This window comes from Hypanus sabinus, chromosome 6, assembly GCF_030144855.1.
Source record: "Hypanus sabinus isolate sHypSab1 chromosome 6, sHypSab1.hap1, whole genome shotgun sequence".
NCBI lineage: Eukaryota > Metazoa > Chordata > Chondrichthyes > Myliobatiformes > Dasyatidae > Hypanus > Hypanus sabinus.
In genome coordinates this window covers 111,164,062-111,191,388 of record NC_082711.1, presented here as the reverse complement: position 1 = coordinate 111,191,388, position 27,327 = coordinate 111,164,062, and positions in this window count along the sequence as shown.

Genomic DNA, 27,327 nt, shown 5'->3' with positions numbered 1-27,327 from the left:
TGCTGCCTGGATTAGAGAGGGTGCAGAGGAGATTTACCAGGATGCTGTCTGGATTGGAGAGGGTGCAGTGGAGATTTACCAGGATGCTGCCTGGATTAGAGAGAGGGTGCAGAGGATATTTACCAGGGTGCTGCCTGGATTAGAGAGGGTGCAGAGGAGATTTACCAGGATGCTGCCTGGATTAGAGAGGGTGCAGAGGAGACTTACCAGGTTGCTGTCTGGATTGGAGAGGGTGCAGAGAAGATTCACCAGGATGCTGCCTAGATTAGAGAGGGTGCAGAGGAGATTTACTAGAATGCTGCCTGGATTAGAGAGAAGGTGCAGAGGAGATTTACCAGGATGCTGCCTGGATTAGAGAGGGTGCAGAGGAGATTTACCTGGAATCTGTCCGGATTAGAGTGGGTGCAGAGGAGATTTACCAGGAATCTGTCCGGATTAGAGAGGGTACGGAGGAGATTTACCTGGCTGCTGTCCGGATTAGAGAGGGTGCAGAGGAGATTTACCAGGATGCTGTCTGGATTAGAGAGGGTGCAGAGGAGATTTACCTGGCTGCTGTCCGGATTAGAGAGGGTGCAGAGGAGATTTACCAGGATGCTGCCTGGATTAGAGAGGGTGCAGAGGAGATTTACCAGGATGCTGCCTGGATTAGAGAGGGTGCAGAGGAAATTTACCAGGGTGCTGCCTGGATTAGAGAGGGTGCAGAGGAGATTTACCAGGATGCTGCCTGGATTGGAGAAGGTGCAGACGAGATTTTCCAGGATGCTGTCTCGATTAGAGAGGGTGCAAATGAGATTTACCAGGTTGCTGTCTGGATTAGAGAGGGTGCAGAGGAGATTTACCTGGATGCTGTCGGGATTAGAGAGGTACAGAGGAGATTTACCTGTATGCTGCCTGGATTGGCGTAGCTGCAGAGGAGATTTACCAGGATGCTGACTGGATTAGAGAGGGTGCAATGGAGATTTACCAGGGTGCTGTCGGGATTAGAGAGGTGCAGTGGAGATTTACCTGTATGCTGCCTGGATTGGCGAGGCTGCAGATGAGATTTACCAGGATGCTGACTGGATTAGAGAGGGTGCAGAGGAGATTTACCAGGATGCAGTCTGGATTGGAGAGGGTGCAGAGGAGATTTACCAGGATGCTGCCTGTATTAGAGAGGGTGCAGAGGAGATTTACCAGGATGCTGCCTGGATTAGAGAGGGTGCAGAGGAGATTCACCAGGATGCTGCCTGGATTAGAGAGGGTGCAGAGGAGATTTACCAGGATGCTGTCTGGATTGGAGAGGGTGCAGTGGAGATTTACCAGGATGCTGCCTGGATTAGAGAGGGTGCAGAGGAGATTTACCAGAATGCTGCCTGGATTAGAGAGGGTGCAGGGGAGATTTACCTGGCTGCTGTCCGGATTAGAGAGGGTGCAGAGGAGATTTAACAGGATGCTGTCTGGATTAGAGAGGGTGCAGAGGAGATTTACCAGGATGCTGCCTGGATTAGAGAGGGTGCAGAGGAGATTTACCATGATGCTGCCTGGATTAGAGAGGGTACAGAGGAAATTTACCAGGATGCTGTCGGGATTAGAGAGGTACAGAGGAGATTTACCTGTATGCTGCATGGATTGGCGTAGCTGCAGAGGAGATTTACCAGGATGCTGACTGGATTAGAGAGGGTGCAGAGTAGATTTACCAGGATGCTGCCTGGATCAGAGAGGCTGCAGAGGAGATTTACCAGGATGCTGCCTGGATTGGAGAAGGTGCAGACGAGATTTACCAGGATGCTGTCTCGATTAGAGAGGTTGCAAAGGAGATTTACTAGGATGCTGTCTGGATTAGAGAGGGTGCAGAAGAGATTTACCAGGATGCTGTCTGGATTAGAGAGTGTGCAGAGGAGATTTACCAGGATGCTGTCGGGATTAGAGAGGTGCAGTGGAGATTTACCTGTATGCTGCCTGGATTGGCGAGGCTGCAGATGAGATTTACCAGGATGCTGACTGGATTAGAGAGGGTGCAGAGGAGATTTACCAGGATGCAGTCTGGATTGGAGAGGGTACAGAGGAGATTTATGAGGATGCTGTCTGGATTAGAGAGGGTGTAGAGGAGATTTACTAGGATGCTGCCTGGATTAGAAAGAGGGTGCAGAGGAGATTTACCAGGATGCTGCCTGTATTAGAGAGGGTGCAGAGGAGATATACCAGGATGCTGCATGGATTAGAGAGGGTGCAGAGGAGATTTACCAGGATGCTGCCTGGATTAGAGAGGGTGCAGAGGAGATTTACCAGGATGCTGTCTGGATTGGAGAGGGTGCAGTGGAGATTTACCAGGATGCTGCCTGGATTAGAGAGAGGGTGCAGAGGAGATTTACCAGGGTGCTGCCTGGATTAGAGAGGGTGCAGAGGAGATTTACCAGGATGCTGCCTGGATTAGAGAGGGTGCAGAGGAGATTTACCAGGTTGCTGTCTGGATTGGAGAGGGTGCAGAGAAGATTCACCAGGATGCTGCCTAGATTAGAGAGGGTGCAGAGGAGATTTACTAGAATGCTGCCTGGATTAGAGAGAGGGTGCAGAGGAGATTTACCAGGATGCTGCCTGGATTAGAGAGGGTGCAGAGGAGATTTACCTGGAATCTGTCTGGATTAGAGAGGGTGCAGAGGAGATTTACCAGGAATCTGTCCGGATTAGAGAGGGTACGGAGGAGATTTACCTGGCTGCTGTCCGGATTAGAGAGGGTGCAGAGGAGATTTACCAGGATGCTGTCTGGATTAGAGAGGGTGCAGAGGAGATTTACCTGGCTGCTGTCCGGATTAGAGAGGGTGCAGAGGAGATTTAACAGGATGCTGTCTGGATTAGAGAGGGTGCAGAGGAGATTTACCAGGATGCTGCCTGGATTAGAGAGGGTGCAGAGGAGATTTACCAGGATGCTGCTGGATTAGAGAGGGTGCAGAGGAAATTTACCAGGGTGCTGCCTGGATTAGAGAGGGTGCAGAGGAGATTTACCAGGATGCTGCCTGGATTGGAGAAGGTGTAGACGAGATTTTCCAGGATGCTGTCTCGATTAGAGAGGGTGCAAATGAGATTTACCAGGTTGCTGTCTGGATTAGAGAGGGTGCAGAGGAGATTTACCTGGATGCTGTCGGGATTAGAGAGGTACAGAGGAGATTTACCTGTATGCTGCCTGGGTTGGCGTAGCTGCAGAGGAGATTTACCAGGATGCTGACTGGATTAGAGAGGGTGCAATGGAGATTTACCAGGGTGCTGTCGGGATTAGAGAGGTGCAGAGGAGATTTACCTGTATGCTGCCTGGATTGGCGAGGCTGCAGATGAGATTTACCAGGATGCTGACTGGATTAGAGAGGGTGCAGAGGAGATTTACCAGGATGCAGTCTGGATTGGAGAGGGTACAGAGGAGATTTATGAGGATGCTGTCTGGATTAGAGAGGGTGTGGAGGAGATTTACTAGGATGCTGCCTTGATTAGAAAGAGGGTGCAGAGGAGATTTACCAGGATGCTGCCTGTATTAGAGAGGGTGCAGAGGAGATTTACCAGGATGCTGCCTGGATTAGAGAGGGTACAGAGGAAATTTACCAGGATGCTGTCTGGATTAGAGAGGGTGCAGAGGAGATTTACCAGGATGCTGTCGGGATTAGAGAGGTACAGAGGAGATTTACCTGTATGCTGCATGGATTGGCGTAGCTGCAGAGGAGATTTACCAGGATGCTGACTGGATTAGAGAGGGTGCAGAGTAGATTTACCAGGATGCTGCCTGGATCAGAGAGGCTGCAGAGGAGATTTACCAGGATGCTGCCTGGATTGGAGAAGGTGCAGACGAGATTTACCAGGATGCTGTCTCGATTAGAGAGGGTGCAAAGGAGATTTACTAGGATGCTGTCTGGATTAGAGAGGGTGCAGAAGAGATTTACCAGGATGCTGTCTGGATTAGAGAGTGTGCAGAGGAGATTTACCAGGATGCTGTCGGGATTAGAGAGGTGCAGTGGAGATTTACCTGTATGCTGCCTGGATTGGCGAGGCTGCAGATGAGATTTACCAGGATGCTGACTGGATTAGAGAGGGTGCAGAGGAGATTTACCAGGATGCAGTCTGGATTGGAGAGGGTACAGAGGAGATTTATGAGGATGCTGTCTGGATTAGAGAGGGTGTAGAGGAGATTTACTAGGATGCTGCCTGGATTAGAAAGAGGGTGCAGAGGAGATTTACCAGGATGCTGCCTGTATTAGAGAGGGTGCAGAGGAGATATACCAGGATGCTGCATGGATTAGAGAGGGTGCAGAGGAGATTTACCAGGATGCTGCCTGGATTAGAGAGGGTGCAGAGGAGATTTACCAGGATGCTGTCTGGATTGGAGAGGGTGCAGTGGAGATTTACCAGGATGCTGCCTGGATTAGAGAGAGGGTGCAGAGGAGATTTACCAGGGTGCTGCCTGGATTAGAGAGGGTGCAGAGGAGATTTACCAGGATGCTGCCTGGATTAGAGAGGGTGCAGAGGAGATTTACCAGGTTGCTGTCTGGATTGGAGAGGGTGCAGAGAAGATTCACCAGGATGCTGCCTAGATTAGAGAGGGTGCAGAGGAGATTTACTAGAATGCTGCCTGGATTAGAGAGAGGGTGCAGAGGAGATTTACCAGGATGCTGCCTGGATTAGAGAGGGTGCAGAGGAGATTTACTAGAATGCTGCCTGGATTAGAGAGAGGGTGCAGAGGAGATTTACCAGGATGCTGCCTGGATTAGAGAGGGTGCAGAGGAGATTTACCTGGAATCTGTCTGGATTAGAGAGGGTGCAGAGGAGATTTACCAGGAATCTGTCCGGATTAGAGAGGGTACGGAGGAGATTTACCTGGCTGCTGTCCGGATTAGAGAGGGTGCAGAGGAGATTTACCAGGATGCTGTCTGGATTAGAGAGGGTGCAGAGGAGATTTACCTGGCTGCTGTCCGGATTAGAGAGGGTGCAGAGGAGATTTACAAGGATGCTGCCTGGATTAGAGAGGGTCCAGAGGAGATTTACCAGGATTCTGCCTGGATTAGAGAGGGTCCAGAGGAGATTTACCAGGATGCTGCCTGGATTAGAGAGGGTGCAGAGGAGATTTACCAGGATGCTGTGTGGATTGGAGAGGGTGCAGAGAAGATTCACCAGGATGCTGCCTAGATTAGAGAGGGTGCAGAGGAGATTTACTAGAATGCTGCCTGGATTAGAGAGAGGGTGCAGAGGAGATTTAGCAGGATGCTGCCTGGATTAGAGAGGGTCCAGAGGAGATTTACTAGGATGCTGCCTGGATTAGAGAGGGTCCAGAGGAGATTTCCTAGGATGCTGCCTGGATTAGAGAGGGTCCAGAGGAGATTTACCAGGATGCTGCCTGGATTAGAGAGGGTCCAGAGGAGATTCACCAGGATGCTGCCTGGATTAGAGAGGGTGCAGAGGAGATTTACCAGGATGCTGCCTGGATTAGAGAGGGTCCAGAGGAGATTTACCAGGATGCTGCCTGGATTAGAGAGGGTCCAGAGGAGATTCACCAGGATGCTGCCTGGATTAGAGAGGGTGCAGAGGAGGTTTACCAGGATGCTGCCTGGATTAGAGAGGGTGCAGAGAAGATTCACCAGGATGCTGCTGGATTGGATGGGGTGCCATCTGAGGACAGGTTGAGTGAGCTCAGAATTTTCTCTTTGGATTTGAGGAGGATGAGAGGTGACTTCATTAAGGTGAAGAAGATGATAAAACTCACAGATTAATTGGACGGCCATAGACATTGGTAATGGCTAATCCCAGGTGCCTTTGCTTCAAGGCGATTGGATGACAGTTTAGGGGGATGTCAGGGGTAGATGTTTTACACAGAGACTGGTGGGTGTGGGCTTCACCCTGACAGAGGTGGTGGTATTTGTTACGTTCTGTAATTTCCAAACATAAAACTAACTGAATGGAAAAATCCTGATTTCAGGATTGAATGGCTTGTCATATGCAGAGCGTTTGATGGCTCTGGGCCTGTATTCACTGGCAGTCAGAAGAATGAGGGGTGACTGAATGGTGAAAGGCCTTGATGGAGTGGAGGTGGGGACAATGTTTCAAGTGGTGGGAGAGTCCAGAGACTCGAGGACGCAGCCTCAGAATAACGGGACATTGTTTTAGAGCAGAGCTGAGGAGGAATTTCTTTAGCCAGAGAGTGGTGAATCTGTGGAATTCTTTGCCACAGGCAGCTGTGGAGGCCAAGTCTTAATCTATATTTAAGGCAGAGTTTGATAGATTCTTGACTGGTCTGGGTATGAAGGATACGGAGAGAAAGCAGGAGATTGAGGCTGAGAGGAAAATTGGATCAGCCATGATGAAATGCTGGAGCAATCTCGATGGGCCAAATGGCCTAATTCTGCTCCTTTATCTTATGGAAAACTTGGAGTCAGGAATACCTTGTGTATGTTCTTTTGTTTCATTTACACTTCAGTGAATTGCACACATATGACATGATGACTTGTGCCACTCACATACTTTTACATGTATCCAGTAATGAGTTATTTAAATTCACAAGAATGCTTAATCAAACAATATAGTTAGTTAGACTACTACTGAAATATTAAATACACAATATTAGGTACAGACACATTAGGGGACATCTAAGATATCCTTAGTCACGTGATATAGAATGAGGGCTATGTAGAAGGGAAGGGTTAGATTGATCTTAGAGTTGGTTAAAAGGTCAGCACAACTTTGTGGGCCGAAGGGCCTGTACTGTGCTGTCATGTTCTATGTTAATTGAGGAAGATTTGGCCTTCCTACCATTCGAGTTGTCCAGACAAGAGGGAAACAGCCAGAGCAAAAGAATGATGGTCTCTGGTCTCGTCACTATGGCAACGTGGTTTGTGGAGTCTTGCTTACAACTGTGACTACGCTACAGAGGACCGTCAGGAGAGGTGCCCCATAACGTTCTGTACACAGATCTCCTACTGGTCTGTCAGTTTCGAGGCCTGGAAGAGACCATGTACCATATGTAGATGTAGCGTCCGAGGTTATGGCCCCTACTTGCCTACGTGAGGAGGCTGATCCTCGCCCTTTGGCTGCATTTTAGCCCCACCCTCTCTATCTTCGATTCCTTCCAGTAATGGGGGGGGGGCAGGGAAGAAGGAGGATGTCCCAGTTAACCTGTTCCTGGTGTTGGCTAAAGTAGCTATCTGTGTGTCCTAGAGACGGGCGCTGGAGCACTCGGACTGGGCTGACTGCCTGGCAATGCTCAAGGGGTGCGCTCGTGCCCGGGTATTGTGGAAAAAGGGTAACAGAGAGGTGTTCTGGGATCATTGGGTGCAGCAGGAGATAAATGCCCTCCACAGTGAGAAGGTGACGTTTTAGTTTGGTCTGTGTTAATCGTGAATTGTCTGATTTCTGTTTGTAATGTGATTATACCGTACTGGTTAGAATTTATAATAAATGTACTTTTGTAAACAAGGCACTGGGATAGTAAAACGCCTTTCGCCCATTTACCAGTTTTATTTCTTTGACACCACTCTGTGGGCCATTAAGTAGAATGTGCTGCCCCCTGCTGCCAGGATGGATAATGACCCTGGAGAGTCTGCACCACCCACACAAAAGTCTGGTGGAAAGGTCAGGACTGACGAAGGGTCTCGGCCCAAAACGTCAACTGTGCTTCTCCCTATAGATGCTGCCTGGCCTGCCGCGTTCCACCTGCATTTTGTGTGTGTTGCTTGAATTTGCAGCATCTGCAGATTTCCTCGTGTTTGCGTTTTTAAGAACAACCCGGCTTGGATTAATAGGTCAAGGGGAGAGACAGAGCAGAGAAACTGGATGTTAGGCCCATCAGATCTCTGTTCTACACCCAGTTACACTAACCTACAGTAACCCCGAGCTCTGCCATGGAGGGTCCCAAGCCTGGCTGTGAAAGGAGGAGGTTTGGGCACGGGGTTAACAGTCCTATCCTGTACAAAGCCCAGAGCTACAGAAACTCCAAAGGCTTCATCCCTGGGGTTGGAAGGATCTTTGCCTAGACACTGTATGAAGTTGTGTGGGGAAAGTCACAAACCTGTGGAAACCACAGAGCTGATCAACCTTCCAATATCCAGGGCCAAACGAAGCGAAAGAAGATGGCATGAGCCAAGTACCAGTGTCAGCAGGCAAGAGCTAATGTGCAATCCCCAGGGAAAGTGAAAGAAAGGCTGGCAGAAGTACACTGGTGATGTGACCGTGAAGCTAACATCAAGAAGATGGGCTGCACCTGGGGACAACTTGAAGGGCTGACCCAGGACAGTGGACTCTGGTGATCTGCTGTGGGCAGAGTCCTCTGACCCAGCTACCTACGTCAATCCCTCACTCGTCTCCCCTCTCCCTAATATTGGTCTGGAAGTGGCTCTCTTCATCTAACAACAACACACACAAAATGCTGGTGGAACACAGCAGGCCAGCCAGCATCTATAAGGATAAGCACTGTCGACATTTTGGGCCGAGACCCTTCGTCAGGACTAACTGAAAGGAAAGATAGTAAGAGATTTGAAAGTAGAGGGGGGAGGGGGAAATGCAAAATGATAGGAGGAGACCGGTGGGGGTGGGGTGAAGCTGAGAGCTGGAAAGGTGATTGGCGAAAGTGATACAGAGCTGGGGAAGGGAAAGGATCATGGGACGGGAGGCCTCGGGAGAAAGAAAGGAGGGGGGGGGGGGAAGCTCCAGATGGAGATGGAGAACAAGCAAACAACTAAAAATGTCAGGGATGGGGCAAGAAGGGGAGGAGGGGCATTAACGGAAGTTAGAGAAGTCAATGTTCATGCCATCAGGTTGGAGGCTACCCAGCCGGTATATAAGATGTTGTTCCTCCAACCTGAGTGTGGATTCATCTTGACAGTAGAGGAGGCCATGGATAGACATATCAGAATGGGAATGGGACATGGAATTAAAATGTGTGGCCACTGGGAGATCCTGCTTTCTCTGGTGGACCGAGCGTAGGTGTTCAGCGAAACGGTCTCCCAGTCTGCGCCGGGTCTCACCAATATATAAAAGGCCACACCGGGAGCACCGGACGCAGTATACCACATCAGCCGACTCACAGGTGAAGTGTCGCCTCACCTGGAAGGACTGTCTGGGGCCCTGAATGGTGGTGAGGGAGGAAGTGTAAGGGCAGGTGTAGCATTTGTTCCGTTTACAAGGATAAGTGCCAGGAGGGAGATCAGTGGGAAGGGATGGGGGGGACAAGTGGACAAGGGAGTCGAGTAGGGAGCGATCCCTGTGAAAAGCAAAAAGAGGTGGAGGGGGAAAATGTGTTTGGTAGTGGGATCCCGTTGGAGGTGGCGGAAGTTACGGAGAATTATACGTTGGACCTGGAGGCTGGTAGGGTGGTAGGTAAGGACAAGGGGAACCCTATCCCGAATGGGGTGGCGGGTGGATGGGGTGAGGGCAGATGTGCGGGACATGGGAGAGATGCGTTTCAGAGCAGAGTTGATGGTGGACGAAGGGAAGCCCTTTTGTTTTAAAAAGAAGACATCTCCTTCGTCCTGGAAAGAAAAGCCTCATCCTGAGAGCAGATGCGACGGAGACGGAGGAATTGTGAGAAGGGGATAGCCTTTTTGCAAGAGACAAGGTGGGAAGAGGAATAGTCCAGGTAGCTGTGAGAGTCTGTAGGCTTATAGTAGATATCAGTAGATAGGCCGTCTCCAGAGATGGAGACAGAAAGATCAAGAAAGGGGAGGGAGGTGTCGGAAATGGACCAGGTAAATTTGAGGACAGGGTGAAAGTTGGAGGCAAAGTTAATGAAGTCAACGAGCTCAGCAGGCGTGCAAGAGGCAGCGCCAATGCAGTCGTCGATGTAGCGAAGGAAAAGAGGGGGACAGATACCCGTATAGACTTGGAACATGGACTGTTCCACAAAGCCAACAAAAAGCCAGGCATAACTGGGACCCGTACGGTTGCCTCTGGCTACACCCTTGGTTTGGAGGAAGTGGGAGGAGCCAAAGAAGAAATTATTGAGTGTAAGAACTAATTCCGCTAGACGGAGGAGGGTGGTGGTTGAGGGGAATTGGTTAGGTCTGGAATCCAAAAAAAAGCGAAGAGCTTTGAGACCGTCACGGTGGGGGATGGAGGTATATAGGGACTGGACGTCCGTGGTGAAAATAAGGCGGTGGGGACCAGTGAACTTAAAATCATTGAAAAAATTCAAAGCATGAGAAGTGTCACGAACATAGGTGGGAGGAGATTGAACAAGGGGTGGGGGGGATAAGACAGTGTCAAGGTATGCAGAAATGAGTTCAGTGGGGCAGGAGCAAGCTGAGACAATAGGTCTACCTGGACAGGCAGGTTTGTGGATCTTGGGTAGGAGGTAGAAACGGGAAGTGTGGGGTGTGGGAACTATGAGGTTGGTGACAGAAAATGGGAGATCCCCAGAGCTGATAAGGTTGGTGATGGTATAGGAGACACTGGCCTGGTGCTCCTTAGTGGGATCATGATCAAGGGGTAAATAAGAGGAGGTATCAGAGAGTTGTCGCTGTGCCTCGGCCAGGTAGAGGTCAGTACGCCAGACAACAACAACTCCCCTCTTATCAGCAGGTTTTATAGTGAGGTTGGGATTGGTGTGGGGGGAACGGAGAGCAGAGCATTCGGAAGGAGTGAGGTTGGAATTGGAACAGGGTGTGGTGAAGTCGAGACGGTTGATGTCCCGTCAGCAATTAGCAATAAAGAGATCCAGAGCAGGCAGAAGACCAGAGGGGGTGTCCATGAAGAGGAGGAGGGTTGAAGACAGGAGAAGGGGTCATCGGTGGGGGTAGAAGAGTCCTTGTCAAAGAAGTAAGCTCAGAGATGGAGACGGCAGTAGAAGAGTTCAGCGTCATGGCGCAGAACTCACTGAGGTGTGGGCAAAGCAGGACAAAGCTGAGGCCCTTACTGAGGACAAAGCTGAGGCCCCTACTGAGGACAAAGCTGAGGCCCTTACTGGGGACAGAGCTGTGGCCCTTACTGAGGACAAAGCTGAAACCCTTACTGAGGACAGAGCTGAGGCCCTTACTGGGGACAGAGCTGAGGCCCTTACTGGGGACAGAGCTGTGGCCCTTACTGAGGACAAAGCTGAGACCCTTACTGGGGACAAAGCTGAGGCCCTTACTGGGGACAGAGCTGTGGCCCTTACTGAGGACAAAGCTGAAACCCTTACTGAGGACAGAGCTGAGGCCCTTACTGAGGACAGAGCTGAGGCCCTTACTGAGGACAAAGCTGAGGCCCTTACTGGGGACAGAGCTGAGGCCCTTACTGAGGACAAAGCTGAGACCCTTACTGGGGACAAAGCTGAGGCCCTTACTGAGGACAAAGCTGAGGCCCTTACTGGGGACAGAGCTGTGGCCCTTACTGAGGACAAAGCTGAGACCCTTACTGGGGACAAAGCTGAGGCCCTTACTGGGGACAGAGCTGTGGCCCTTACTGAGGACAAAGCTGAGGCCCTTACTGAGGACAAAGCTGAGGCCCTTACTGGGGACAAAGCTGAGGCCCTTACTGAGGACAAAGCTGAGACCCTTACTGGGGACAAAGCTGAGACCCTTACTGAGGACAGAGCTGAGGACCTTACTGAGGACAAAGCTGAGGCCCTTACTGTGGACAAAGCTGAGACCCTTACTGAGGACACAGCTGAGGCCCTTACTGTGGACAAAGCTGAGACCCTTACTGAGGACAGAGCTGAGGCCCTTACTGAGGACAAAGCTGAGGCCCTTACTGTGGACAAAGCTGAGGCCCTTACTGAGGACAAAGCTGAGGCCCTTACTGGGGACAAAGCTGAGGCCCTTACTGGGGACAAAGCTGAGGCCCTTACTGTGGACAAAGCTGAGACCCTTACTGAGGACAGAGCTGAGGCCCTTACTGAGGACAGAGCTGAGGCCCTTACTGGGGACAAAGCTGAGGCCCTTACTGTGGACAAAGCTGAGACCCTTACTGAGGACAGAGCTGAGGCCCTTACTGAGGACAAAGCTGAGGCCCTTACTGAGGACAAAGCTGAGGCCCTTACTGGGGACAAAGCTGAGGCCCTTACTGAGGACAAAGCTGAGGCCCTTACTGGGGACAGAGCTGAGGCCCTTACTGAGGACAAAGCTGAGACCCTTACTGGGGACCGAGCTGAGACCCTTACTGAGGACAGAGCTGAGACCCTTACTGAGGACAAAGCTGAGGCCCTTACTGGGGACAGAGCTGAGACCCTTACTGGGGACAAAGCTGAGACCCTTACTGAGGACAAAGCTGAGGCCCTTACTGAGGACAGAGCTGAGACCCTTACTGAGGACAAAGCTGAGGCACTTACTGAGGACAAAGCTGAGGCCCTTACTGAGGACAGAGCTGAGGCCCTTACTGAGGACAAAGCTGAGACCCTTACTGGGGACAGAGCTGAGACCCTTACTGGGGACAAAGCTGAGACCCTTACTGAGGACAAAGCTGAGGCCCTTACTGGGGACAAAGCTGAGACCCTTACTGAGGACAAAGCTGAGGCCCTTACTGAGGACAAAGCTGAGGCCCTTACTGAGGACAAAGCTGAGGCCCTTACTGAGGACAAAGCTGAGGCCCTTACTGAGGACAAAGCTGAGGCCCTTACTGGGGACAGAGCTGAGGCCCTTACTGAGGACAAAGCTGAGGCCCTTACTGAGGACAAAGCTGAGGCCCTTACTGAGGACAAAGCTGAGGCCCTTACTGGGGACAAAGCTGAGACCCTTACTGGGGACAAAGCTGAGGCCCTTACTCTAACTTCCGTTAATGACCCTCCTGCCCTTCTTACCGCATCCCTGACATATTTAGTTGTTTGCTTGTTCTCCATCTCCATCTGGAGCTTCCACCAAAACTGGGATTTCCTGGTGGCCAACCATTTTAATTCCTATCTGCATTCCCGTTCTGATATGTTGCTCCATGACTGCCTCTTCGGCTATGATGAGGCTACTTTTAGGGTGGAGGAACACCACCTCATGTGTGTAGAGTGTGTACCTCATCTGGGTAGCTTCCAACCTGATGGCATGAACATCGATATCTCCTTCTAGTAATTTTCTCCTCCCCTTTCCATCATCTTCTGTTCCCTACTCTGGTATCTTACCTTCTCCTCACCTGCCTATCACCTCCCCCTGGTTCCCCTCCTCCTTCCCTCTCTCTCCTCATCTATCAGATTCCTTCTTCTCCAGATCTTTCCTCCTCACCTGGCTTCACTTATCATTTCTAAATAGACCTCCTCCGCCCCCCCCAACCTTTTTATTCTAGTGTCTTCCCCATTCTTTTCCAGCCCCAAGTAAATCTTGGTCCTGAATGACAACTGTTTATTCATTTCCATTGAACCTGCCTCACTCGCTGAGTTCTTCCAGCATTTTGTGAGTGTTTCTCTTTTGTGGGTGGGTCTCCTACAATGTGTGTATCCCTCTCGAAATTGCACCTACATGTGTATTTTCCTTGCTAACGTGGGTCTAGAGGTGCGTCTCGTCTGCAATGTGGACTAGAAGTGGATCTCCCTCTCCAGCATGGGTCTGAAAGTGGATCTCCCTCTCCAACATGGGTCTGAATGTGGGGCTCCCTCTCCAACATGGTTCTGAAAGTGGATCTCCCTCTCCAGCATGGGTCTGAAAGTGGATCTCCCTCTCCAGCATGGGTCTGAAAGTGGATCTCCCTCTCCAGCATGGGTCTGAAAGTGGATCTCCCTCTCCAGCATGGGTCTGAAAGTGGATCTCCCTCTCCAACATGGGTCTGAAAGTGGATCTCCCTCTCCAACATGGGTCTGAAAGTGGATCTCCCTCTCCAACATGGGTCTGAAAGTGGATCTCCCTCTCCAGCATGGGTCTGAAAGTGGATCTCCCTCTCCAACATGGGTCTGAAAGTGGATCTCCCTCTCCAACATGGGTCCGAAAGTGGATCTCCCTCTCCAACATGGGTCTGAAAGTGGATCTCCCTCTCCAGCATGGGTCTGAAAGTGGATCTCCCTCTCCAACATGGGTCTGAAAGTGGATCTCCCTCTCCAACATGGGTCCGAAAGTGGATCTCCCTCTCCAACATGGGTCTGAAAGTGGATCTCCCTCTCCAACATGGGTCTGAAAGTGGATCTCCCTCTCCAACATGGGTCTGAAAGTGGATCTCCCTCTCCAACATGGGTCTGAAAGTGGGGCTCCCTCTCCAACATGGGTCTGAAAGTGGATCTCCCTCTCCAACATGGGTCTGAAAGTGGATCTCCCTCTCCAACATGGGTCTGAAAGTGGATCTCCCTCTCCAACATGGGTCTGAAAGTGGATCTCCCTCTCTAATGTGGGTCTGAAAGTGGGGCTCCCTCTCCAACATGGGTCTGAAAGTGGATCTCCCTCTCCAACATGGGTCTGAAAGTGGATCTCCCTCTCCAACATGGGTCTGAAAGTGGATCTCCCTCTCTAATGTGGGTCTGAAAGTGGGGCTCCCTCTCCAACATGGGTCTGAAAGTGGGGCTCCCTCTCCAACATGGGTCTGAAAGTGGGGCTCCCTCTCCAACATGGGTCTGAAAGTGGATCTCCCTCTCCAACATGGGTCTGAATGTGGGGCTCCCTCTCCAACATGGTTCTGAAAGTGGATCTCCCTCTCCAGCATGGGTCTGAAAGTGGATCTCCCTCTCCAGCATGGGTCTGAAAGTGGATCTCCCTCTCCAACATGGGTCTGAAAGTGGGTCTCCCTCTCCAACATGGGTCTGAAAGTGGATCTCCCTCTCCAACATGGGTCTGAAAGTGGATCTCCCTCTCCAGCATGGGTCTGAAAGTGGATCTCCCTCTCCAACATGGGTCTGAAAGTGGATCTCGCTCTCCAACATGGGTCCGAAAGTGGATCTCCCTCTCCAACATGGGTCTGAAAGTGGATCTCCCTCTCCAACAATGGTCTGAAAGTAGATCTCCCTCTCCAACATGGGTCTGAAAGTGGATCTCCCTCTCCAACATGGGTCTGAAAGTGGGGCTCCCTCTCCAACATGGGTCTGAAAGTGGATCTCCCTCTCCAACATGGGTCTGAAATTGGATCTCCCTCTCCAACATGGGTCCGAAAGTGGATCTCCCTCTCCAACATGGGTCTGAAAGTGGATCTCCCTCTCCAACATGGGTCTGAAAGTGGATCTCCCTCTCCAACATGGGTCTGAAAGTGGATCTCCCTCTCCAACATGGGTCTGAAAGTGGATCTCCCTCTCTAATGTGGGTCTGAAAGTGGGGCTCCCTCTCCAACATGGGTCTGAAAGTGGGGCTCCCTCTCCAACATGGGTCTGAAAGTGGGGCTCCCACTCCAACATGGGTCTGAAAGTGGATCTCCCTCTCCAACATGGGTCTGAATGTGGGGCTCCCTCTCCAACATGGTTCTGAAAGTGGATCTCCCTCTCCAGCATGGGTCTGAAAGTGGATCTCCCTCTCCAGCATGGGTCTGAAAGTGGATCTCCCTCTCCAACATGGGTCTGAAAGTGGATCTCCCTCTCCAACATGGGTCTGAAAGTGGATCTCCCTCTCCAACATGGGTCTGAAAGTGGATCTCCCTCTCCAGCATGGGTCTGAAAGTGGATCTCCCTCTCCAACATGGGTCTGAAAGTGGATCTCCCTCTCCAACATGGGTCCGAAAGTGGATCTCCCTCTCCAACATGGGTCTGAAAGTGGATCTCCCTCTCCAACATGGGTCTGAAAGTGGATCTCCCTCTCCAACATGGGTCTGAAAGTGGATCTCCCTCTCCAACATGGGTCTGAAAGTGGGGCTCCCTCTCCAACATGGGTCTGAAAGTGGATCTCCCTCTCCAACATGGGTCTGAAAGTGGATCTCCCTCTCCAACATGGGTCCGAAAGTGGATCTCCCTCTCCAACATGGGTCTGAAAGTGGATCTCCCTCTCCAACATGGGTCTGAAAGTGGATCTCCCTCTCCAACATGGGTCTGAAAGTGGATCTCCCTCTCCAACATGGGTCTGAAAGTGGGGCTCCCTCTCCAACATGGGTCTGAAAGTGGATCTCCCTCTCCAACATGGGTCTGAAAGTGGATCTCCCTCTCCAACATGGGACTGAAAGTGGATCTCCCTCTCTAATGTGGGTCTGAAAGTGGGGCTCCCTCTCCAACATGGGTCTGAAAGTGGATCTCCCTCCAACATGGGTCTGAAAGTGGATCTCCCTCTCCAACATGGGTCTGAAAGTGGATCTCCCTCTCTAATGTGGGTCTGAAAGTGGGGCTCCCTCTCCAACATGGGTCTGAAAGTGGATCTCCCTCTCCAACATGGGTCTGAAAGTGGATCTCCCTCTCCAACATGGGTCTGAAAGTGGATCTCCCTCTCTAATGTGGGTCTGAAAGTGGGGCTCCCTCTCCAACATGGGTCTGAAAGTGGGGCTCCCTCTCCAACATGGGTCTGAAAGTGGGGCTCCCTCTCCAACATGGGTCTGAAAGTGGATCTCCCTCTCCAACATGGGTCTGAATGTGGATCTCCCTCTCCAACATGGGTCTGAAAGTGGATCTCCCTCTCCAACATGGGTCAGAAAGTGGATCTCCCTCTCTAATGTGGGTCTGAAAGTGGGGCTCCCTCTCCAACATGGGTCTGAAAGTGGGGCTCCCTCTCCAACATGGGTCTGAATGTGGGGCTCCCTCTCCAACATGGGTCTGAAAGTGGATCTCCCTCTCCAACATGGGTCTGAATGTGGATCTCCCTCTCCAACATGGGTCTGAATGTGTATCTCCCTCTCCAACATGGGTCTGAAAGTGGGGCTCCCTCTCTCATGTGGGTCTAGAAATGGATCTTCTTTTCTTTTGCGAGTGCAGGTCCCTCCTGAACTCTTGATTGGGCAGTTGGAATATTCCAGAATCTTAGCTGAGAGGATCTTGTTGGGAGGCCGCTGATGTGAAAAGCTGAGCCTGAGATTTTGCCGGTGTGGCTGCAGTACACAGAGCATCTCACAGTAGTCCGACTGATAATGAGGAGAGCTTCTCCTCAGTCACCTTTTGGAACCTGGGATAATATGAGGCAGTCCTGAGGGGAGTTCACAAACTGTGTCAGTGCCGAGGAGTTCCCTCTCCATATCCTGGTGTGCTGGAGTCAGCGGCCATTTCCCCGTGAGCAGTTCCAGCCCCTGACAGGTGGGTGGGGTTCAGGCATCCGACGGACGATCTCCACACTGGCCACCTCCGTTCGGTCCTTAAGCAAAAAGCACGTTCTCAGAGCAGCAGAGATAATCATGGTCACAGTGTCCACACACAGGCTCTGTCCTACACACTACCTCCCTCTGCTCCTGAAGACAGCATGTGTAAATGGAAGAATAAGAGGTGGGCGGTGGTGTCCCATCGAAACCTATTGGATATTGAATGACCTAGAAAGGGTGGACATGGAGAGGGTGTGTTCAATCATGGGAGAGTCTAGGATGAGAGGACACAGACTCAGAATACAAGGTTGTCTTTAGTCAGAGAGTGGTGAATCTATGGACTTCATTGCCAGAAATGGCTGTGAGGTCAAATTATCCTTCATTGATAACTATTGGAACTAGTAGAGTTTTATAGTACTGTGATACTATTGGATAACTACTGGAACTAGTAGAGGTTTATAGTACTGTGGTAGTATTGGTGGTGTTCTAATTTGTTCTGTGTTTTATTTAAATACATAAATTGTTATTCAGTTAAACGGAAGTTTGTCTTTTTTTTAACGTTTTTAACAACTTTCATGAAACTTCAGCTAATTGGAGCAGCCATTTCATTGGGCCAAAATGTACTGGTCCCAGTGGGAACAGACCTTTTGATCTATTGATCCTATGAAATTGTAAGAGATGATAAGATACAAAGGTAGGTAAGATAGAACTATTTTGCCGTAGTTAGGGCATCAAAAACAAGAGGGCAGGGTTTGAAGGGGAAAGGAGAAAAAAGTAAAGAGGATTTAAAGTGGGGATTTTACACTGAGAGGCGTTGTTATATGGAAGAAGAGGTGATGGGATCAGATTCAACTACAATGTTTAAGAAGCACTTAGACAGACATTTAAACAGGCAAGGCATGAATTAGTATCATCTCAATGCAAACAGATGGGATGATTAGGGATGGGCAAGCAAGTCAGTATGGCTGCGATGGGCCAAAGGGCCTGTGTAAGTACTGTACAGCCCTGTTTAACCATTATGGTTGTGATGGGCCAAAGGGCTTGTATCTGCACTTTTTAACCACAAAAAGCATCCCACAGTCAGCCAGATCTGAGGCTGAGCCAACGTTGTCCAGTCAGCAAGGGTCAGTACTGCCCGATTCATTCTGTATTTTAGCAGGTGGAAGGCGAATCGTACCTCATCTTCTGCCACACTGGCTCTATTAGCTGATGTATCAGACCCAGGGTTGGGACCTTGAGCCTTCCTTGTTTCATCAACAATTTCATTTATCTAGAATCTTCTGGAAAATCAAATTTATTCCAAAGGCATCTCCCCATATTTGATAGCAACCCACTCTAAGTAAGAGGTTAAGAGCTTGACCAGTGCTGGGTTTTGCCTCCAAAACTGTTTGTTAAAATCTGTCCAAACATTGTGAAGTATTGTGAGCAGCTTAGGGCTCCTGATGCAATGGAATTGGAGGGAGTCCAGAGCAAGTTCACGAGAATGACACTGGGGATGAAGGGGTTAACGTATGAGGAGCATTTGATGGCCCTGGGCCTGTACTCACTGGAGTTTAGAAGAATGAGGGGGGATCTCATTGAAACCTATCGAATATTGAAAGACTAAGATACAGTTGATGTGGGGAGGATGGGCAGAGGTAGGGGAGTCTAGGACCAGAGGATACAGCCTCAGAATAGAGGGATGCCCATTTAGAACAGAGATGAAGAGGAATTTCTTTAGCCAGAGGGTGGAAAATTTATGAACTTCTTTGCCACAGGTGGCTGTGGAGGCCAAGTCATTCAGCAGGCCAGGCAGCATTTATGGAAAAAGGTAGAGACGATGTTTTGGGCTGAGGCCCTTGATCACTTGAGCCCTGATGAAGGGTCTCGGCCTGAAACGTTGACTGTACTCTTTACCAAAGACACTGCCTGGCCTGCTGAGTTCCTCCAGCACTTTGTGTGTGTTGCTTGGATTTCCAGCTTCTGCAGATTTCCTCTTGCTTGTGTTTGGCCAAGTTTTTGGATATATTTAAAGTGGAGATTGTTAGGTTCTTGATTAGTAAGGGTGTCAAAGGTTATGGAGAGAAGACAAGAGACTGGGGTTAAGAAGGATATTAAATCAGCCATGATGGAATGACAGAACAGACTCGATGGGCTGAATGGCCCAATTCTGCTCCTATGTCTTTTATTGACTTACGGACAATGAACTTCACAAAAGGACAATATACAGGTGGGTTTCAGTGTATACTCAATCTCAGAAGGAAACTTTGAATTCAGTTGGACCTCCTGCATCATCGTCCACACAGCAGGGGATGGTCTCAGTGGACAAAGAATCTCATATCAGTGGTGGGGGAATTAATGGAGGGAGTCCTAAAGGGTAGGATTTGTCTACATTTGAAAAGCCAGGGGTTGCTGAGGGATAGTTGGTGTGACTTGTGCAGGGAAATCCATAGCTCTGGTTTGAACTGAATTTTTCGAGGAAGGCAGTGTGGTGGGCATTGTCAGTATGAACATTACTCAATATCCCATATAGTAGGTTGCTTCAAAAGGTCAATTACAATAGCAAAGCGAACATAGAACAGTACAGCGTAGTACAGGCCTTTTGTCCTACATTGTTGTGCCAAACTTTGAAGCTGCTCCAAGGTCAATCTAACCCCTCCCTCCCACACAGCTCTCAGTTCTATAATAGAGAAATAGAGACGGGGTGAGGAGGGAGAGTTGGAAATGGGGAAGAATTGGAGATGGGGAGGGAGAGGGAGAGACAGGACAGGGAAAGAGAGATGGAGATGGGGGAGTTGGACAGGAGCTGGAGATAGGGAAAGGTGGGTGGGAGAGAGAGTGATGGAGATGGGGGAAAGGTGAGTGGCCAATGGAGGTAGAGACTGCAGATGGGAGAGGGGGGCAAGGGGATAGGGGAAGGTGGAAGGGAACTGGAGATGAGGAGAAGCTGGCAGAGAGAGATGGAGATGAAGAGTTGGAAGGAAACTGGAGACTGGGGAAGGTGGGAGAGAGATTTGGGATGAGGAGAGAGATGGAGATGGGGAAGGTGGGAAAGAGAAGTGGGGAGGGAGGGGAGAGGGAGGGGGAGAGTGATAGAGATAGTGAGAAAGATGAGGGAGACATGGGGAGAGGGAGAGAGGGAGTGAAAGAGAGGGATAGAGATGGGGAGCTGGTGATGGGGGAAGGTGTGAGAAAGGGAGAGAGATGGAGAGGTGTGAAGTGTGTGTGTGTGTGTGTGAGAGAGAGGGATAGATATGATGTATGGAGAGTTGGTGATGGGGAAGGTGAGAAAGATGGAGCTGGGGGGGGGGGGGGGTTGGAAGAGAGAAGTTGTAGAGATTAACCCTGGATAAGGTATAGGGAACCAGAATTCAAATCAGGTTTATTATCACTGGCAGTGTCATGAAATTTGTTAACTTTGTGGCAGCAGTTCAATGTAATACATGATAAGAAAGAAAAAAACAGTGAATTGCAGTGAGGATAGTATATCATGGTTAAGTTAAATAAGTAGTGCAAAAGAAAAAAAAAACAGAAATAAAAAGTAGTGAGATAGTGTTCAAGGGTTCAATGTCCATTTAGAAATCAGATTTCAGAGGGGATGAAGCTGTTCCTGAATCCCTGAGTGTGTGCCTTCAGGCTTCTGTACCTCCTTTCCATCAGTAACAATGAGAAGAGGGCATGTCCTGGGTGATGGGGTGCCCTTAGAGATAGGGAGGGGTACTGGTCGATGGAGGTACCATCGATTGGAGTGCCATCAGTGGGTACATCAGTATGGCAGTGAGAACGCGAGGCACAGGCGATGCTGGGAGCATGGTACCCACTGCTGTCCGTGCTGTCTCCTCTCTCTGGCATCTCAGGTTCAGATTTATTCATCGACCCCAGGACTTTCCCATCATGGATTTGGCCTTTGGGCTTCAACTTCTAGACTTGCACGGACCTCCGACCCCCTGCGACCTGGGTGGCAGTGACTGTTACGAGTGAGTCCCACCCGTGTGGATCTCTGACCCAGGTCTTGCCGATCTGAGGGTCGCTGGTCTCCTGTGTGCCTGCGGTCCCGACCTCTGCGACCGCTGACGTTCGACCTCTAACCTGGATTCTACCTGACTCACCATTTCCTGCTCTGATCTCTAAACCCCTCTGCCATCCCCAACCTGACCCCTAACAACCCACAATCCTGATTGAGAAGTTGCAGGACCTGGGCCTCTGTAACTGGCTACTCGACTTCCTAACCAGAAGACCACAATCTGTGTGGATTGGTGATAGCATCCCCTCCTCACTGATGATCAACACTGGCGCACCTCAGGGGTGTGTGCTTAGCCCACTGCTCTACTCTCTATATACCCACGACTGTATGACTAGGCATAGCTCAAATACCATCTACAAATCTGCTGACAAAACAACCATCACTGGTAGAATCTCGGGTGGTGACAAGAGCACGTACAGGAGTGAGGAATGCCAACTACTGGAGTGGTGTCGCAGCAACAACCTGGCAGTCAATGTCAGTAAGACAAAAGAGCTGATTGTGTATTTCAGGAAGGGTAAGACGAAGGAACACATACCAATCCTCACAGAGAGATCAGAAGTGTAGAGAGTGAGCAGTTTCAAGTTCCTGGGTATCAAGATCTCTGAGGATTTAACCTGGTCCCAGCACATCGATGTAGTTATGATGAAGGTGAGACAGTGACTATACTTCATTAGGAGTTTGAAGAGATTTGGCATGTCACCAAATACACACAAAAACTTCTATAGTTGCACCATGGAGAGCATTCTGACAGGCTGCATCACTGTCTGGTATGGAGGGGCTACTGCACAGGACCGAAAGAAGCTGCAGAGGGTTGTAAATCTAGTCAGCTCCATCTTGGGCACTAGTCTACAAAGTACCCAGGACATTTTCAAGGAGCGGTGTCTCAGAAAGGCAGCGTCCACTATTAAGGACCTCCAGCACCCAGGGCATGCCGTTTTCTCAGTGTTACCATCAGGTAGGAGGTACAGAAGCCTGAAGGCACACACTCAGTGATTCAGAAATGGCTTCTTCCCCTCTGCCATCTGATTCCTAAATGGACATTGAAGCTTTGGACACTACTTCACTTTTTTAATATACAGTTTTTCTGTATTTTTGCATGATTTTTAATCTATTCAATATATGTATACTGTAATTGATTGATTGATTGATTGATTTATTATTATTTTTACTTTTTTTCTTTTATATATGTATTGCATTGAACTGCCGATGCTAAGTCACATGCCAGTGATAATAAACCTGATGCTGATTCTGTCCACAAAAACCATCCCTTTGAGCATAAAAAGCCACTAAGCTTGAGTCATGACCACGACAGACATCGCAGCTCAGTGTCACCTTTACAGGAACCCCGTCTGCTCCCGCTTCAGGGATGGACAACGGACCTGCTCCCTGCCGTGCTGGTCTACGGCCCCTCGGACGGATTGTGCACTCCTCACTCACCGCTTGTATCTCCAGTTACACACGGCCAGCACACCGAGTGACAGCACCAGGCAGAGGGTGGGGAGCAGGCTGCAGACGGTCACCGTGGATGGGGAAAGGGCTCGCATCCCATCCTGGATCTCCTGGTGTGGAAGAACTTCAAGCAGAAGGTGTGAGGGGAGGGATAGATAATCACTGCACACCCTACCCCCACAGTCTGAACTCACCTCCCAACCAAACTCACTCGGGGATGGATCCCATCTTGTTCAGCACCAATGCCCTCCAATCCAGACCATGCTGCCTCAATTGGAGAGTACGTCCTATGAGGAAAGGGTGAGTGAGCTACTTTCTGGAGTGAAGAAGGATGAGAGGTGACTTGATACAGGAGTGCGAGATGATAAGAGGCAGAGATAGAGTGGACTGTCAGAGACTTTTCCCCAGGAAAGAACTGACTGAGAGCATTTTAAGAGGAATGGAGGAAAGCATAGTGGGATGTCAGAGGCAAGTTTTTGTTTACTCAGAGTGGTGGGTGTGTGGCACTGCCAGGGGAGGTGTTATATGCGGATACGGTAGGACATTTAAGAGACTCTCAGGCAAATGGATGATAGAAAAATGAATGGCCATATGGGAGGGAAGGGTTAGATTGATCTTAGAGTTGGTTAAAAGGTCAGCACAACTTTGTGGGCCGAAGGGCCTGTACTGTGCTGTCATGTTCTATGTTAATTGAGGAAGATTTGGCCTTCCTACCATTCGAGTTGTCCAGACACGAGGGAAGCAGCCAGAGCAAAAGAATGATGGTCTCTGGTCTCGTCACTATGGCAACGTGGTTTGTGGAGTCTTGCTTACAACTGTGACTACGCTACAGAGGACCGTCAGGAGAGGTGCCCCATAACGTTCTGTACACAGATCTCCTACTGGTCTGTCAGTTTCGAGGCCTGGAAGAGACCATGTACCATATGTAGATGTAGCGTCCGAGGTTATGGCCCCTACTTGCCTACGTGAGGAGGCTGATCCTCGCCCTTTGGCTGCATTTTAGCCCCACCCTCTCTATCTTCGATTCCTTCCAGTAATGGGGGGGGGGCAGGGAAGAAGGAGGATGTCCCAGTTAACCTGTTCCTGGTGTTGGCTAAAGTAGCTATCTGTGTGTCCTAGAGACGGGCACTGGAGCACTCGGACTGGGCTGACTGCCTGGCAATGCTCAAGGGGTGCGCTCGTGCCCGGGTATTGTGGAAAAAGAGTAACAGAGAGGTGTTCTGGGATCATTGGGTGCAGCAGGAGATAAATGCCCTCCACAGTGAGAAGGTGACGTTTTAGTTTGGTCTGTGTTAATCGTGAATTGTCTGATTTCTGTTTGTAATGTGATTATACTGTACTGGTTAGAATTTATAATAAATGTACTTTTGTAAACAAGGCACTGGGATTGTAAAACGCCTTTCGCCCATTTACCAGTTTTATTTCTTTGACACCACTCTGTGGGCCATTAAGTAGAATGTGCTGCCCCCTGCTGCCAGGATGGATAATGACCCTGGAGAGTCTGCACCACCCACACAAAAGTCTGGTGGAAAGGTCAGGACTGACGAAGGGTCTCGGCCCAAAACGTCAACTGTGCTTCTCCCTATAGATGCTGCCTGGCCTGCCGCGTTCCACCTGCATTTTGTGTGTGTTGCTTGAATTTGCAGCATCTGCAGATTTCCTCGTGTTTGCGTTTTTAAGAACAACCCGGCTTGGATTAATAGGTCAAGGGGAGAGACAGAGCAGAGAAACTGGATGTTAGGCCCATCAGATCTCTGTTCTACACCCAGTTACACTAACCTACAGTAACCCCGAGCTCTGCCATGGAGGGTCCCAAGCCTGGCTGTGAAAGGAGGAGGTTTGGGCACGGGGTTAACAGTCCTATCCTGTACAAAGCCCAGAGCTACAGAAACTCCAAAGGCTTCATCCCTGGGGTTGGAAGGATCTTTGCCTAGACACCGTATGAAGTTGTGTGGGGAAAGTCACAAGCCTGTGGAAACCACAGAGCTGATCAACCTTCCAATATACAGGGCCAAACAAAGCGAAAGAAGATGGCATGAGCCAAGTACCAGTGTCAGCAGGCAAGAGCTAATGTGCAATCCCCAGGGAAAGTGAAAGAAAGGCTGGCAGAAGTACACTGGTGATGTGACCGTGAAGCTAACATCAAGAAGATGGGCTGCACCTGGGGACAACGAGAAAGGTTGTCCCTCATTTATTTAAATTCCAATGAACATAGGCCCACACTATCTGGCCTGTCTTCATAATAAGGCACCTTCTTATCCCGGGAAGCCTGGTGATACCCCTTTGGACCACCTCACCAGGCCATTCAGCCCCTCTAATAAGCTCTATCGTTCAATAAGCTTGTGGCTGACCTGTTCTGTCAGAGTTGCTCATATTCCTGGTTTCCACTACTATTGACCCCTAACAGTATTGCCGAGCAAAGGGATCTCGGGGTCCAAGTGGACGAGGCTACTCAGATTGGTAATGTGGTTAAGAAGGCAAATAGCATGCTTGCTTTAATCAGTCGAGGCACTGAGTTCCAAAGTCAGGAAGTTAAGTTGCAACTTTACAAAACTCTAGTTGGGCTGCACCCAGAGTGGGCATACAGTTCCAGTCGCCCCATTATAGGAAGGATGTTGAGGCTTTGGAGAGGGGCAAAAGAGGTTTACCAGGATGCTGCCTGGATTAGAGGGCATGTGCTATAACGAGAGGCTGGACAAACTTGGTTTGTTTTTTCGGGAGCAGTGGAGGCTGAGGGGAGATCTGATAGAGGTTTACAAGATTCTGAGAGGCATAGAGAGGGTAGACAGAGAGTATCTCTGTCCCCAGGACTGAAGTGTCTGATACCAGAGGGTAATCTTTTAAGGTGAGAGGGGGTAATTTCAAAGGAGATGTGAGGGGAAGTTTTTTTACATGCAGAGTGGTGGGCAATGGGCATGTGCTCCCTGGGCTGGTGGTAGAGACAGATACATTAGAGACTTATAGATGGGCACATGACTGTGAGGAACATGGATGGTTATGTAGCAGAGAGGATTAGTTTTGTTAGCCATTATTTATTTAATTGGCTGCGCACTACATTGTGGGCTGAAGGGCCTGTTTCTGCGATGTACTGCTCGATGTTAAATTTTGGAAAACCACTCTCTCTTCCCTATATTTTTCAGGCATGGTGCGGGAGTCAGTGACAAGAACAAAGGATGGGCTGGGGGCAGGGGCATGGGTGCAATAGGCATGAGAGTCGACAGATCGTAGGAGGAGAGTGGGCTGGGGCAGTGGTCAGGAGGGAAGGTGTAGGTGATGGAAAGGGGTGTGAGCATTACGTTCCTGCTGAGGCTTTAGCACACATTGATCAGACTGCACTTGGAGTAACATGAACAGTTTAGGGCCCCTTGTCCAAGAGAAGAGCTGTTGGCATTGGAGAGGGTCCAGAGGAGGTTCACGAGAATGATCCCACAGCTGGAAGGGTGAGTATATGAGGAGCATTTGGGCCTTTTCTCACTGGAGCTTAGAAGAATGGTGGGGGGGGGGGGTGGATCTCATTGAAACCTATCAGACATTGAAAGGGCTGAATAGAGTGGATGTGGAGAGGGTACTTTCAACAGTAGGAGAGTCTTGGACCAGAGGGCACAGCTGCAGAATAGAGGGACGTCCAGTTAGGACAGCGATGAGGAGGAATTTCGATGGGCAGAATGTGGGGAATCTATGGAATTCCTTGTCACAGGTGGCCGTGGAGGCCACAGTATTGGGTATATTTAAAGAAGAGGTTGATAGCTTCTTGATTAATCAGGGCATCAAAGGTTCTGGGGTGAAGTTAGGGGAATGGTGTTGAGAAAATTAATAAATCTGCCAAGATGGAATGACGGAGCAGACTGGAGGGGTTGAATGGCCTAATTCTGCTCCTGTGTTTTGTGGTCTTGTGGATCAGATCTGAAAGAATAGTGATGGCGCTGTCCACTGGTGTTGGCACCAGCTCACCAAGGTCTCCCTGCTTTTTTACAACCCCTCCACTGGCCGTCTTCACCAAACCCTCGCCAGTCCCACGGTCTCCCTTAGATGTCCCTCAGATTTTAGTGTCCCAGTCGATCCCGCTCTGCAGAGGTCTGGGATTTGCACGAATCCCATTCACCCTGTTGATCACATCGGTGAGCCTACCTGTGCTGGTGGTAAATGGGTCTGACCACCGGCTGCAGAAGACTGGAGTCCCGTTGCCCACAAGCACATAGCGAACCCTGAGGTGCAGAAAACAGCAACCACCATCACTCCTTCACTGTGACTGGAAAACATTTTATACACACACACTCACATTCTCTCTCTCTCTCTCTCTGGGTGGATGTACTCCTGGAACGTGACTTGGTTGTAAAGCTATTACAATGCCAGCGATGGGGTTTGAATTCTTACTGCTGTTTGTAAGGAGTTTATACGTTGTCCATAAAACCACAAGACCATACGACACTGTAGGATCAGAGTCATATATAATACTCCATCATTCCCTCATGCCTGATTTACTATCAATCCCATTCTCCTGCCTTCACAGTCCCTGTGACCATGTGGGGATTTGCTCCCACATTCTGAAGACGTACCAGTCAGTAGGTTAATAGGTCACTTTCCACAGCTCATGTTTATTATTATTATTTATATTTGTATTTGTGCAATTTGTTGATTTTTGCACCTTGGTTATGTGTCCGTCTTTCTGTGCAGTTTCAATTGTGTTTCTTTGCCTACTGTGAATGCCTGTAAGAAAATTAATCTCAGCATATTTTATGGAGATACACATGTAGTTTGATAATAAATTTACTTTGAACGTGGGCGTATTGCAGCAGTGTGGGCTCATAACTGTGCTGCATCTCCAAACTCGGTTGTTAAAATCTAGGAACTCC